Source organism: Thunnus maccoyii, chromosome 2 (genome assembly GCF_910596095.1).
Source record: "Thunnus maccoyii chromosome 2, fThuMac1.1, whole genome shotgun sequence".
Taxonomy (NCBI): Eukaryota; Metazoa; Chordata; class Actinopteri; order Scombriformes; family Scombridae; genus Thunnus; species Thunnus maccoyii.
In genome coordinates this window covers 38360798-38375587 of record NC_056534.1, presented here as the reverse complement: position 1 = coordinate 38375587, position 14790 = coordinate 38360798, and the positions used below count along the sequence as shown (strand labels likewise).

The 14790-nt window shown below is 40.4% G+C and overlaps 1 protein-coding gene across 8 annotated transcripts in view; it reads left to right on the top strand.

Moving 5' to 3' along the window:
* The window catches only part of ptprdb (protein tyrosine phosphatase receptor type Db), a 151350-nt gene that overhangs the window by 25938 nt on the left and 110622 nt on the right, over window positions 1–14790 (top strand). For all 8 annotated transcript variants that reach the window (XM_042429249.1, XM_042429240.1, XM_042429186.1 and 5 more), the window contains exon 3: window positions 265–290. The gene's annotated coding sequence lies outside the window, so the exon portion shown is untranslated. The remainder of the gene's footprint in view (window positions 1–264; window positions 291–14790) is intronic.

The following is a 14790-nucleotide window of genomic DNA, read 5'->3' as shown; positions in this document are numbered from 1 at the left end:
TGTAGGAATTTGCATTTGTGTAGTCGTAGAGTAGTTTGTGAAATAAAGGCAACCTGAAAGAATGAAAAAACATCACAGACAAAAGCACAACAGGCCTGCTTGTGAGATGAAATTCACTCGAGCACCTTTTTGAGTGTCTTGGGAAGTTGTTGTTCTGCAGCTGCACCCTATGGTAATCTTTATTAAATCTTTTTTTTCTCTCTCTCTCTCATGTTCCCCCCTCTCTCCCTTGTTTCTCCCCCTCTTTGCTCCTTGTCTTTGCAGTTTGACGTGTTGAAGTGCTTCTTAAGGTAAGAGAGAGTCTCATTTTGTGTTTTCTCTTCTCTTGTACTTTCTTCCTCTGATTTTCAACCCATAAACCCAGCACGCCATCAGCACTTGGCAGAGTGTGTGTATCACGAAACAATCTGCGTCCTCAAAATGTATTTGGCTCCGGATCCTGTTCACTGTAAAACAATAACATTGTGTTAAGATAACAAAGAGACATGCTGGGTAACACTTCTACTGCACTCCGCTGGTTAAAACCATCATCACACAACACAGATCTGGACCTGACTAGTCCATCGTAACTAAATTAATCTCATTTCAGTCATTTTCATGTAAAAATGTCAACATTTACTGTTTGAAGCTTTTCAGATATGAGGATTTGCTGCATTTTTTTTATTATACATGATAGTAAATGAAATATTTTTTAGTTTTGGAATGTTGTAATTGTTGTTACTTGATGTTTCATAGAGTAAACAATTCATTGATGAATCGAGGAAATAATCAGCAGATTCTTCTGTAATGAACAGAATCATTAGTTGAACTGAATCAACACTTCCTACAGCGTGAAAAACACATCACGTCCTTCCATTTGTTCATATATAACTTTAATCAATAAGTTATATCATAAGAGCTGTGTAGTAATTCTGCACAGTGCACACAAATAGTAATAACAGAGTAAATCCTCTTCCTCAGTGTCTTACAACTGACTGCCTGTCACAAGCTGTTAGTCATAACTGTGTGTGTGTGTGTGTGAACAAAAAAAGCCTCACAGTTCTTAAAAGGAAAGGCCACTGTTATTGTTTATTTATGGGTTACAGGTTTCAGCTTTAGTATATCTCAAACTTATTACTTTCAGGCTGAGATGCTTGGTAATAATATCAGCAGACTCACAATACTTTGAAAAGAAAATGAAATGTGCTACAACGTCGTACGAGTGAGTCTGACCTTCAGCACGTCTGACTGCAGTAAACAGTGTGAGAACCATGTGGTGTGCATGCAGCGTTGTTCTTCTTGGTTTGTTCTGTTGTTTGTTTTTGTTTTTTTAATCACCTTGTTTGACACTTTTTTTTTGCATTGGTGTGAATTTTTGATCTCTTTTTACTACATTTTGTCAGTTTCAGGGCTCTATAATGATAAACATACACAGCTGTTGGCACTTCATGTGCAGGACGACTTACACCTTAATCATTCTTACTGGTACATGTAGCTTGAACATGAGTGACCTCACATACTGTAGTTCCTAGCATAGCTCGGCCCAACCTCAGCCTTAGAAGAAGTCAAATCAGACAGAATACATGAAAACACCTGTGAAGGTGTTTAAGACCTTTCATTTGTCACAGCATGAAAGCACAAAGCTCCTGCTATACTGGTAAGATCTGGAACATTTGGCTCAAAGCAAGACATTGACCAACACCAACTGTCACAGGGATTGTCTTATTTTTCTTTGGCCATCAAGATCATTCAAAAGCTGAAAGCTATAATCTCATAGAAAATTCTACATTAAGTTCAAAGGAGTTCACTACAGAAAAACAATAAAATAACATTTGTTAACTTTTCAGATTGTGATTTGAACACTAAATGCTGCCACATATTGATATTGAGATAACGCTCTGATCATTCTTGCTGTATCTTGTCCAAATCACCCACACCTACCTCAGAAGTGAGGACGGGCTGCCAGTCGGCCAAAAGACATAAAAAGTGCAGCAACTGTAGCTACAAGGTTTTTTACCAAACACTGGTGCCGTGTCACTGTGCCCTTTAGTGTTTGTTTGCTCTGGTGCCCAAGGTTGTGTATGAGCATATTGTGTGTGTGTGTGTGTGTGTGTGTGTGTGTGTGTGTGTGAGAGTATGTTTCTACAACTTGTGTGTGTCTGGTTCCCAGTGTTTGGAGTGGGCTCTGCTGGGACTGTGTGTAGAGCCTCATTAGTGGCTAAGGTTTGGCTGGCGCGCTGATACTGGAGACTCACTCAGGGGCACAAAGTCATATGTTAGTCTACTGCTGGCCCATCTGCCACGTTGGCCCTCCACTTTACACTCTGAGCTTTGTTTCTTTTTCTGCATGTGAGCATCTTTGTAAGCAGTGGTGGAAAGTAACTACTACATTCATTTAAGTACAATTACAAGTATAAAGAACTTAACTGTAGTATTTTCATTTAATGCTACATTTTACTTCTACTAACATACATTTCTTGTACTTTTTACTCTGCTACATATATTTGACAGCTACTCATCACTTTGCAGATTAAGATTTCACACAGACAATATACAATTAGTGCATGGATTAAAATACCTAACAGTATATAAAGCTGTTAAAATTACATCCACCTGCAACTACAACATTAAAGTACTGCTTTCATATTAATACACCAGAAAATAACCAGACCATATAATAATAATAATAATAATAACAATAATAATAATAATACTGTATAAACTAACAGAGGCCATCCTGTATAATGAAGACTTTTATTTTTGATACATTTTGTTGATAAGTTTTAATACTTACTTTACTTAAAGGACGAGTGTGAAGGATTTAGTAGCATCACCCCCCCACCCGCCCCCAAGCATGTAGGAGAAACTGTGGTGGCTGCAAAATTAAATTAATTAAAACATCACAACTTATGAATATTTTAATCCATTTCTGACAGGTCCAATCTGCTAGATGCCACTAAATTCTACAGACTGAACCTTTAAGTCAAATTTACATTTTTAAAGTAAAAATTTAACTTTGAGTGCAGGACATTTATTCTTAATAGATTTTTTTTTTACTCACTTTACTTCTTCCACCATTATTTATGAGTACAACATGGATTTATGTGCATGTTTGTAGCTGTCAGTCATTCGTCAGGTCAGTTAAAATGTTAAAATGCTCCAGATGGTCGGAACAGGAAGAGGGAGGTAAAAAATGGCCAATTGATTAATCTGGGTGTCATTTTATGTTTTGATGTTTTTGGAGCTATTTGAATAATAATAATAATAATAATAATAATAATAATAACAACTTGAATATTTCTCTCAAGGATGGCCATAAATGTAAGAGTCTAATGTGCGGCAAATAATCATATAAAGCCAGTCAACAAGTAGATAGTGAGCTACATAGATAAATATAGACATGGACGGGCAGAATGACCCCTGCGTGAACTGGTCAGTGCACAGTGTCACTGTATGTATACAACAGCTGTAAACAGCTGAAGTTGTGTAATGGGTTGTGTTTGTGATAAAACTGCTTTACAGCTTTAGCTTTAATAGCTCTGCTCAGCAGGAAAAAGGTTAATTATCACATCCTGTTAGAGACAGACAGGACACCTCCCCCTGTCAAGCACACCCACCCTCTGAACCACACAAACACACAGTCCATCAAACAAAACTCTGTGTGTGTGTGTGTGTGTGTGTGTGTGTGTGTGTGTGTGCCTGTCGTATAAAAGATGCAATCCAGTATCTGTTTGTCCTCGTTTCCCTCATCACTCGACTGAGGCCTTCATTTCTTTTCCCTCTACTCACTTCCTGCTCCTCTCCCACCTCCCATGTTCACAGTATGATGAGACTGATGTTATGAAATTCATTCATGAAGTCATTCATCAGGAAGAAATAGACAAAGTCCCCTTGGATCACGTTTCTTCACTTTGATACAATGTGTGAATTGGTCAGGTTTATCACATCTCTTGAAAAAACGGGGTGCAATTTTCAAAAATGAAATGACAGATGAGTGGACAGAGGTGTTCAGTGGGTGTGAAGCAGTGAGCCACAGAAAATGATTGCTGTTATGTTCTCTGGAAGAAGCCAAACAATTTAGAGCAAAAGATGAAACTGACAACTCAAAGGAACCTCAAAGAAGTAGTGGAATTTCTTTTCTTTTAAAAATGAACAACTCCACTTTAGATCATGAACCCTTTTACAATATCTCTGCACTTTTTATGCTATTCAATCTACTCTTCTATCCACTTTATATTTCTCCTCAAACATTCCCATCTCATCTCTGACCCCTTCTGCTCTTAGTGTCTCTTTTTCCTTTTCTCCATCTGTTTCTGCACACATCCACCCCTACATCCACTCCCATCCACCTCATCCTTCTATCCATCCACATTTCATTGCCAGTCTAGTCAGCTTCAGCAGCAGGTGCTAAGACCGGGAGAGATGGAGAAAGTAGGGTGAGAAGGAGGGAGGGAGCAAGGGAGGAAAGGAGCCAAGGGGATAAGGAGGACAGAGTGAGAACAGAGAGAGATTAATAGATCAAGCGGAGAGGCGTATGATGAAAGTTTAGAAGAGTATGGAGAGGAAAGGAAAGGAAATGAAAGGAGAGGAGAAGGATGTGGGGTCAGGGTAAGGTAGGATTGGAGCAGAGAGAAAGGAGGGGTGCGATATGGGGAAGGGAGGAAATTTGAGTAAATCAGTTAGGTGCTATGCGGAGGGGAGAGGTGCAGAAGAGGCTATTTTAATGCAGGGTAGAAATCAGGTGCTTGAGGTGGGGAGAGAAGGAAGTGGCAAACAAAGGAGGAGGGGGAGGCGGCGGGAGGTGTGGAGAAAAAGAGCGAATGAGGTAAAGAGAAAAGTAATGTGGAGGAAAGGAGGGAGGGGGAGATGAGGAGGCAGGCAGGAGGAGGAGGAGAAAAAGTCCCATGAAAAGGTGGGGGCTAAATGAGGAGGAGGAGGAGGGAGCACAAGGATGGATGGATTCATGGATGGATTCATGGATGGATGGATGGATTCATGGATGGATGGATGGATGGATGGATGGATGGATGGATGGATGGATGGAGTATGTGTAGGGTAGAGGATAGAAACAGTGTTGTTGTGCTTTTACGGGAGGACACTGGCTGCACAGAACTGAGGTTGGTAATAAGGCCATAGCTCATGCTGGTGGAGGTGTGTGTGTGTGTTTGTGTTTGAGTGTCTCAGCCAGTCTCCGTCTACACAAGTTGTGTGTCTGTGTGCGCTTGGGTAGCGGAGAGGGAGCAGCCTCTCTCCTATTAGTGACTACCTCTCACTGGATGACTTATATGCACCTCGTTTTTCACCAACAGGATGACAGCAGATGCTCGGGAAGAAACAAACACACATGCACACACACACACACACACACACCCACACACACACATGCACGTTCATACAGGCACAGGAGCGATGACAGGAGAAATCTGCTCCTCCTTCCTGGGAAGAGAGAACGCCATCAGTGCAGAAAAACCAACAGCTTACAACTAAAGAATTTACAATAGACTGGATTTATTTCATGAGATTCTAAGTAAAGAAGAGTTTTACTTGAAATCAATTACTTGTTAGAAAATACATTGAAAAAGTAATAATTACTCAACATCATAAATAATTAGTTACACTATTCATAACATCAACATCATTCACTTCCATTACTCAAAGGTAGCTTTAAACAACTTCAAAGCCTCCTAACACACATGTAACATGTTCTGTATTTAAAAAGAGACATTATCTTTAAACCAGCAGCTATCTTAACGTTAGCCCCCAGTGACTGCATGCTTCATTCACCCTCCAACTACCAACAAAACCAGATGATTCCTGAATGTAGGCTTGTGTAACTGTGGCTAATGTTTGCAAGCCAGCTAAGAACACAACTGAGACAGCTGTGAAGTTATGTCATTATCTCATTTCTCCTCTTTTGGTATTGGCTAACTGCCTCTGCACACCTCCAGCTCCTGCATCAATCCTCCATTCCTTCTCTCCTGATAAGACAGTAAGGGTAAGTAACTGTAATGTAATAACTGAATTTCAAGCTGTCATCCTTTACACTAATCGTTACTGGTAAAAGTAATCACATTATTATAACACGTTACTAAGTAATGCATTACTGCCCGCTGGTGCATTACTGGTGAAGAAACATTCTTGGAAAAAATGGAAGAAAAGGCAAACAAAACAGAGAGTAGTGGCGGCGTTGGGCAGTAATGTAGCTGATTTACTTGTTCAGTAACGAGTAGTGTAAGGGATTACAGGTTGAAATTCAGTAATTACATTACAGTTACTGATTACTTTTACTCATGGGGGTTGATGTGCTGGCTGTTTTACCCGGATCAATGGAGGGATGATATCAGTACGGTCTCTGCATCCAGCTGACATTCTGCTCCTGAGGAGGAGAAATGTGATTCATAAGTTATCTTATTCACATTTTTTTTGTTCTTGCTTCGGAGGATTTTGAATTGTTTAAAGGCAAAAGCATCTTTGACAGAGCTGAAGGAGTAATGAAAGTAAAGTAATGAGTAATGTAATATGTTACTTTTGCTGCTGAGAAATGTTTAAAGTCATTACTTTTACAATGAGTAATGTGCACTTAGTAATTAATTACAGTTTTCAAGTAACTTGCCCAAAACTGCAAGTTACAACTTGATGATCCAGATGTGAAGCCGGTCATGAGCTGATATGAAATCCATCTGAGCTCAGCCAGTCCATGATGATGATGATGATGAGCACCTGAGGAAAATCTGAGCCCGTTCCACACATGGAAGCAGATCATCCTCTGCTCAGTTAACAACCTAGTGCACGTATAGTAGGTGTCTGAGCACTGTATAATCAATGGCCCTGGGGAATTTTGTAATTGCAAGATCTTTAACAAAATTCCCTGCTATCCTGCAAAGTCCTCACATTTTTACTTCATAAACCCTCTCAAATGCTTTCTCACTTTCCAATCAATCCAATCCAATTCCAATCAAATCAAAGAAGTCTTGTGAGCACTTAAAACAGCCGTCCTAATTGCCTCACAGTTTTACAGAAATACCAAAAGGAAATAAGAGTGTTGTACTGAACAACAAAAAGTTAACGATACCACAGAAATAAACAAACACACACACACAGTTAAAACATCTTTTCAATTTCATCTTGTCCTTTAAAGTGAAAGTTCATTTGTGTTATTGCAATTTACCATCTCCATGGTGACATTTTCTCCCGAGAATGAAGTCTGACCCCATCAGACTCTTCACCCACTGGAGTCCAAGCAAACCCAAGGACTAATGGCTCGGAGAAACGGGATATAAGAATCTATCCCAATAATTTTCACCATTTTAATTAAATTTATGCATATTCTTTCCTGTGAAGAATTTGGGGCAGCTGTATCAGTGAGAGGGAGAAGAAAAAGAGAGAAAGAGAAAATGGGTCACTTTGGCTGAGGGACTGAGAGGCTTCATTAGGAAACCCGTTGCAGTCATTCTGTGGCCACTCTAATTCTGCTCTAGCATTCCTATTCTGCACTCGTGGGATTCCAATATCAGCCTAACATTTGTGACCTCGTCAAAAGTGAGAAAAAAGCAGGTGTCAGGTCATGCTGGTCTCAACCCGCCACCACCTCGGTGACATTCTGCCAACTTTCTCTATTTATTCTGCTTAAATTAATGCTCTGTCTCGCTCGCCTCAGAGCCAAAAATGTCAGAACTTTGCAGGTTCGTAGTGAGAAGAGCTGCAATCACTGTCTTTGCCAGTGAGAGAATTAAGACGTTAGCGCTGAGACAATTTGATGTTAACTGCGCAGGGGGAATTAGATGTACTGTGTAATTTTGCCTTTCAAAGATGATCGCTGAGCAGATGGAACAGGGCAAAGCTCTGTCAGAGTTTCTCCACTTTAGAAGCTCTTCCTCCCTGTTATATCTCATTTGCCCTTTCTCATTTACTATAATTCTCTTTATCTCCCTCTCTCATCTTCACCTCATAACACTTGTTCATTTTTCTTGCTTCTCCTCTGTATTGTAGACGCTTTTCTTTCACTTCTTTTGCTCTCTCAGTCATTCGTTCTTTTTTGCCCCGAGCACAGTAGCGTCTAATATGTCTTTAAAAGTAGGACACCACTGAGTAATTTGTTGCACCTACCAAATGATAATTCAGAATTGTCACCATATATCCATGACTACAGGGCCACCCCAAGCACACAATAGCGTCTGCTGCTCTGGAGAACAGTCATTGTGATTTTCTCCACATTGTAATGTGAAATAGAGTTTTAAAATAGGCCCATGATTATTATACAAAGACATGACACTGTTTAACAGCAGAGATGTTTGTGCCCTTTGTGTAATCCGAGTCATTATACTGCCATTAAATAGAATTTGCTATATTGTAGATTGCTTACAGAAACCCTCTGCTGTCAGGTTTCTTCCAACCACTATCCATGAAGAGAATACCTTCCTTACATTTGAACCCTTTTGCCTGTAATTTTGTGTAGTAACAACAGAATCAAGTGGTTTGGTCTCTCAGGAGACAGAATGAAACATATCATCATTTATGTGAAAAACCCTGGAACTTAAAGGGGCTTTCCATCGGTTCTGCACACGGAGCTCAGTTTAAGTAGTCTTGAGTAATAGCCTGAAAAACACTCCTAATGTCGTCATGGTTTCGGAGCTTGTTTGTGATATCATCAGCGTTATATCAGCCTGGACTGGGAGACTACTACTGCAGACACTGAAGTACATACATGTGTACGAGGCATACAGGGTCTAACTAAAGGATGCTGTCTAGACCCATTATGAGAAACTTGACCCATAGGGACCAAAAGTCACCAAAAGACATCTCTCCCACTGCTCCATCTGTTTTAACCATTTCCTTTCAATCTGTGTTTTGCAAGTCATCCAACTTTATGAGAGTGTAACACTAAATCACTGGAGTTCTCTTTTAATACAGTTTGAACCAGAGAAACACAGTTGGAAGCTCAGAAACCCCTAAACTTTGGCCACTATGTGATAAACAAAAACTATATTCATGCACCATGGTAACCAGATAGTTACAGTGTATGCCACATAACTACCATGGCCCTGGTTTAACTCCACCTGGGGGCCCTTGTTGTGTGTCATGCCCCTCTCTCTCCCCCTTGTTTCTTGTCTGCTTCTCCACTATCAGCTGTCCACATAATTCTTTATATATTGATGCAAATCTGCTCAAATTAAAGACTTGAGAGACCTTAACTACTTTTACTTACTACTTTAATGTAGTATCTATTAATTTATTTTAAATTGAATGTGCTGAAGCATAAAAGAAGAAACTGTCCAAATACTTACTGTCTAGACTATTTAAACTTGCATTAACTGATTTTTGGCCACTTGGGGGCAGCACAAGCAAGCTGTAAACACAAGATTGACATAATTATCACCTTTCAAAGTTGATATGGCAAACATGTTAGCAAACTATTTACACACTCAACAGACAAGGAGCAACATAAGCATTAGTTTGGAGTTGTGTTTCTGGTCAATCTCATATTCATTCCTCTTGTAAATCTGTGTTGACCTGCTACTAACTCCTGAGGGAAATATGCAGCTGTTTGTTTAGCAGTGAAATGCTCCACTATGTTCACTAGCTAGTCATTAACCTTGTTGTTTGGTGCTGGGAAGGTAACAAAGGCTGCAGCGGGTTTATCAAAGCTTTTTACTGCTGCTGGAAACAACACTGATGAGAGCAGTGCCAGTTAAACGCACAATATGTAATTTCAGCCGCTAGGCGTCTCAATCAAAACAATAACAAAAGACGGAGTGTGATGACAGTGTGAAGTAGCAAGGGATCATGGGAGTTGTTGTCTTCGTTGTTAAATAACCAGCTTCACTGGGATAGGATTACTCCAGTGTTCATCATTCAGGATGTTTTTACCCGCAGAGGTCTCCTCCTCTCCAGAACAAACAGACTCAGAGATTACAGGTAAAAACACTGAATAAAGCTGTTTCACCTAAAAAATCAGTGTTTCTCAGACGATGTACGGCAACCACCAGACATCTGATACGGGCTGTTAGCCGAGCTGCTGCTAACACTTGTTCGGTTTATTTCTCTGATAACTTTAGATCCAGACGTTTGGTCAGTTTCTCCCGGGAGCTGAATTACCCGCAGAGGTCTCCTCCTCTCCAAAAACAAACGTACACGCAGATTAAAATCGTTAAAAATACTAATTAAAACTGTTTCACCTAAAAAATCAGTGTTTCTCCGACGATGTTTGGCGACCACCGGACGGGCTGCTAGCCGAGCTGCTGCTAACGTTTGTCCAGTTTATTTCTCTGATAACTTAAGATCCAGACGTCCAATGACTAAAATCCTTCTTCCGGCTAAAAGATATAGTTAAAAACCACCTAAATTTATCATGAAAATGTGGCTTAAAACTGAATAAAAGTCCCAACCACAACGCCGATGTATTATCTTGTATGTGTGTAAGTTATTCTTTGGTAGACGCCATTGTAGCGGACAAACACAGTGCCGCCGTATGCATCTGGTGCGTGTTTACTCTTTGGTAGAGGAGGTATGACGCCATCGACATGCGACCAAATGAAACGGTCCGTTACTTTGATTAAATTACAGATTTCTCTGAGTTTGAACATTGTTGGAAACATTTGGGATAATGTAAGTACACAACTCAACAACATATATAACATAGGTCTAGTTGTTTTTAGGCATTTTAATGTGGAATAATTACATATTATACCTTTAACCAAAACAAAAAAAAGTTATTGGCTGTTACACCAAAACAATGAGCTGAAAGACTATAAAATGCTCTGTAGAACTGGGGAGTATTCAGGTTTAGTGAAAACTCTGTGAACCCTGGAGGAGGGAAATTCTGGGGTTCAGTTCCAGAAAGAGAGGTAACTTAAACTCTGGAGTTTGTGAAATAGTCATATAATTTAATCTACACATGTACATAGACACAAGTTTTCCATTTTTTCCGTGACCCTCAGCACAACTTTCAAGTATGTAAGTATGTTTTGTGCCTGCACCACTTTTTTTCCTGTCAGTTGGGACTCCGGAGCAGAAACACAGACGCTGTGTTGTTTTTTCTCATTTGTTATTCATTTTTTGAAACTATAACTGCTACATTACTCAACATTTAATCACAAGATTTTATCCTTGTTTTTATTTCTTTATTTTAATCTTATTAAGATTTCTGTGTGCAGCATTCACACACACACACACACACACACACACACACAATGTTGGATGACATGACTCACAAAGGGGGATTGTATTGTGGGCAGACTTGGCGCATTCAGCATCTGGCTCGACTCAACCCAAATCATGCCCACAAAGTCTGCCCATAACTTGGGTGTCATGATCGTTGACCAATTAACCTTTAAGGGTCACATGGCCTCAATCGCCCGGTTCTGTCAGTTTGCCCTGTACAACATCAGGAAGATCAGACCCCACTTGTCTGAGCAGGCAGCACAACTCGTGCTACAGGCTCTCGTAATATCACACATTGACTACTGCAATTCCTTCCTGGTAGGCCTCCCCTCATGTACGTTCAAACCTCTGCAGATGATTCAGAATGCGGCAGCACAGCTGGTCTGCAACCAGCCCAAAACAGCACGTCACCCAGCTGTTGATATCCCTCCACTGGCTCCCAGTTGCTGCCAGCATCAAATTCAAAACCCTGACACTTGCTTACAAAACAGCAACTAAAACGGCTCCCACCTACCTGAACTCCCTCATCCAGGTCTACACTCCCTCCCGCTCACTACGCTCTGCCAATGAAAGGCGCCTGGCACCACCACCACAACAGGGCACTGAGTCACTGGCTAGTTCTCCTCCATAGTCCCCCGGTGGTGGAACGAGTTACCAAACTCTGTTTGATTTGTAGAGTCCCTCTCAATCTTAAAGAAAAGACTAAGGACCCAGCTCTTTTGCAAACACCTCTGCACTTGATGGACTGAGGGTAGAGAAAAAACAAAAATACAAAAAAAAAAATCTGCTTCTACGCACTCTATGCACTGCCTCTGTGCACCGTCTGTTGGCATCTATGTCCTATCGGACTCAAACTTAGCTTTATAGCACTTACTTGTGTTGTTCTCACCTGACTAGATCCCTCCTTTTTGGTGTATCAGCTCTCAGATGTGCGTTGCTTTGGATAAAAGCATCTGCTAAATGAAATTGTAAATTGTAAATTTTAATTTTCTCATTTCATAGATTCAAGCCCAGTTTCAGAGAGCACTTTGAAGACCCAATATATAAAATTAAGCTTTTTGTTTGTTTGTTTGTTTGTTTGGTTTTTTATTTTTTAGTGGAATAATGACCAAAATTGGTCACCTTCAGAGATTACACTGTTTTTGACAATCTAGGGCATTACTACAGGCTTGGAGGAAGGTCTGAAGTGCTTGGGTTAGGGTTAGGTTAGGGTTAGGGCTTGGGTTAGGGTTAGGGGTTAGGGTTAGGGGTTAGGGTTCGGGTTAGGGTTAGGGGTTAGGTTTAGGGTTAGGGCTTGGGTTAGGGCCAGGGTTAGGTTTAGGGTTAGGGGTTAGGTTAGGGTTAGGGTTAGGGTTAGGGGTTAGGGTTAGGGTTAGGGGTTAGGGTTAGGGTTAGGGGTTAGGTTTAGGGTTAGGGTTAGGGTTAGGGGTTAGGGTTAGGGTTAGGGGTTAGGGTTAGGGTTAGGGGTTAGGTTAGGGTTAGGGTTAGGGTTAGGGGATAGGGTTAGGGTTAGGGGTTAGGGTTAGGGGTTAGGTTTAGGGTTAGGGTTAGGGGTTAGGTTAGGGTTAGGGGTTAGGGTTCGGGTTAGGGTTAGGGGTTAGGGTTAGGGGTTAGGTTTAGGGTTAGGGTTAGGGGTTAGGTTAGGGTTAGGGTTAGGGGTTAGGTTAGGGTTAGGGGTTAGGGTTAGGGTTAGGTTAGGGGTTAGGGTTAGGGTTAGGGCTGCAAAGACCAATCCCTTCTCATTCCCAGGTTTACATATACCGATGCATGCGTTGGCTACTGTTTACACAACCCTGGATATTTTTTTGTATCTGTATGATTCTTGGTTTGGGGATTTTATGTCAGCATGACACAGCCCATTCAATCAGAATCTGTTTTATTATCCAGTGCAAGCATTTTGGATTTGGGTTGCAGTCAACTGGTGGCAATTTGTAATGGAATGAAGCCCACCGATGGCAGACAGCCCAAAACAGTAGATGAATGCACCACGTCCACCCACAGCACAATGCCCTTCAGTAACCTTCTGCTGTCAAAAACTGACAAAAAAAATACTTTACCTCTCAGAATCCAAGGAGAAATAATTGTATTGTTGAGTTATCAAGGACATTTTCGTGTTTTTGTGTTGAGAAATGTTGAGGGTATCATTAAAATCGACTGTGGAAAATACTTGGGTGGGACTGACGTGGACTTAAGCTGAATAAATATATGTAAAATGATTAATTAAGGAATTTCAAGTCTGGTAAATGATGACTTAATGGACTACGCCGAATACAACTTTATTGTGTAAATTTATTGATACTTTTGTTCACTCTGACTCAGGTTCAGTCACTGCTATATTTTTTAAAGATAAATGTTCACAGTGCACAGTACACATGCATCACTGGTTTAAAATGGAGGCTCAGCCTTTTATTTACCTGTTGCCATGGTGAATTGTAGTATCGGAGGTCCATCGATGATGCAGTAGTTTAACTCAGAGTGGACATACTCAGAGTTGATTAAATTGACTCTGGAACCAAAAACTGAGCCTCAGAGTTTGTTAAACCTGCTTTCAGGAATAGACACTTGATTAAATAGCAGTTGGGTTTTTCATTCTCTGTTTGTCACTACAAGCAACATCTTTCACAAGACACATTGTGATCATTTTTATGCCTCTGCACCGGTGACAGCCGTGGCCGGAGGCATTATGGTTTTGGGTTGCCTGTATGTACATCCGTCTGTCCATCCCATTCTTGTGAACGTGATATCTCAGGAATGCCTTGAGAGAATTTCTTCAAATTTGGCATAAATGTCCTCTTGGATTTAAGGATGAACTGATTAGATTTTGGTGGTCCAAGGTCGCTGTGATCTCACATCTGTCCCATTCTCATGAACCCAATATCTCAGGAACACAAGGAGGGTATTTCATTACATCTAGCACAAACATCCACTTGGACTCAAGGATGAACTGACTAGAATTTGGTGGTCAAAGGTCAAAGGTCAAGGTCACTGTAACCTCACAAATACGTTTTTGGCCGTAACTCAAGGCACTTACTGTAATACCTTTTATAAAATTCCTTATTTAAAGTCTTCACTACAAATATTGTATGAGTCTGGACAGACATGGACGTGGTTGGTGAAGGCATATAACCACGAGGCAATGTTTTTTGTTTGCATTAACATAAAAACATTAACTAGTGTGGCTTAAAAATAGTGGAATATCATATAATTCATAGTTTAAAAGCCGTATATGTTCTAACAAGGAACTCCAACCCCTTAACCCTAATGTAATTAAACATGAAGTCAAAGGCTTTATGTTTTAATTGTTGCATATTTCTCTCATTGTTCTTATTCAGATATCTGTATCTCATGGTAGAAACGTTTGCTCGAGAATATCGATAGAGGCATGAGATTTAACAAACAACTCTTTGGTTTAAATTCAGTTGCATTTGGTATGTTAAATCAAGACACGAAGGCACTGGAGCATTGTAATCTGGCTTGACTCAAAATGCCAGATGTAGCTGTACTTATCCTACTTTAGGTTTTAAGAAGAGCTAATTTTTTTATGTAGTTTAGGATTAAAGTGTGACTTGAATTTCTATCCTGTGTCTGTATCTCTTCACTGTCTTCCTGTTATCTTGCTGTCTCGTGTGCATGTTGTTTGATGAGTGGAGG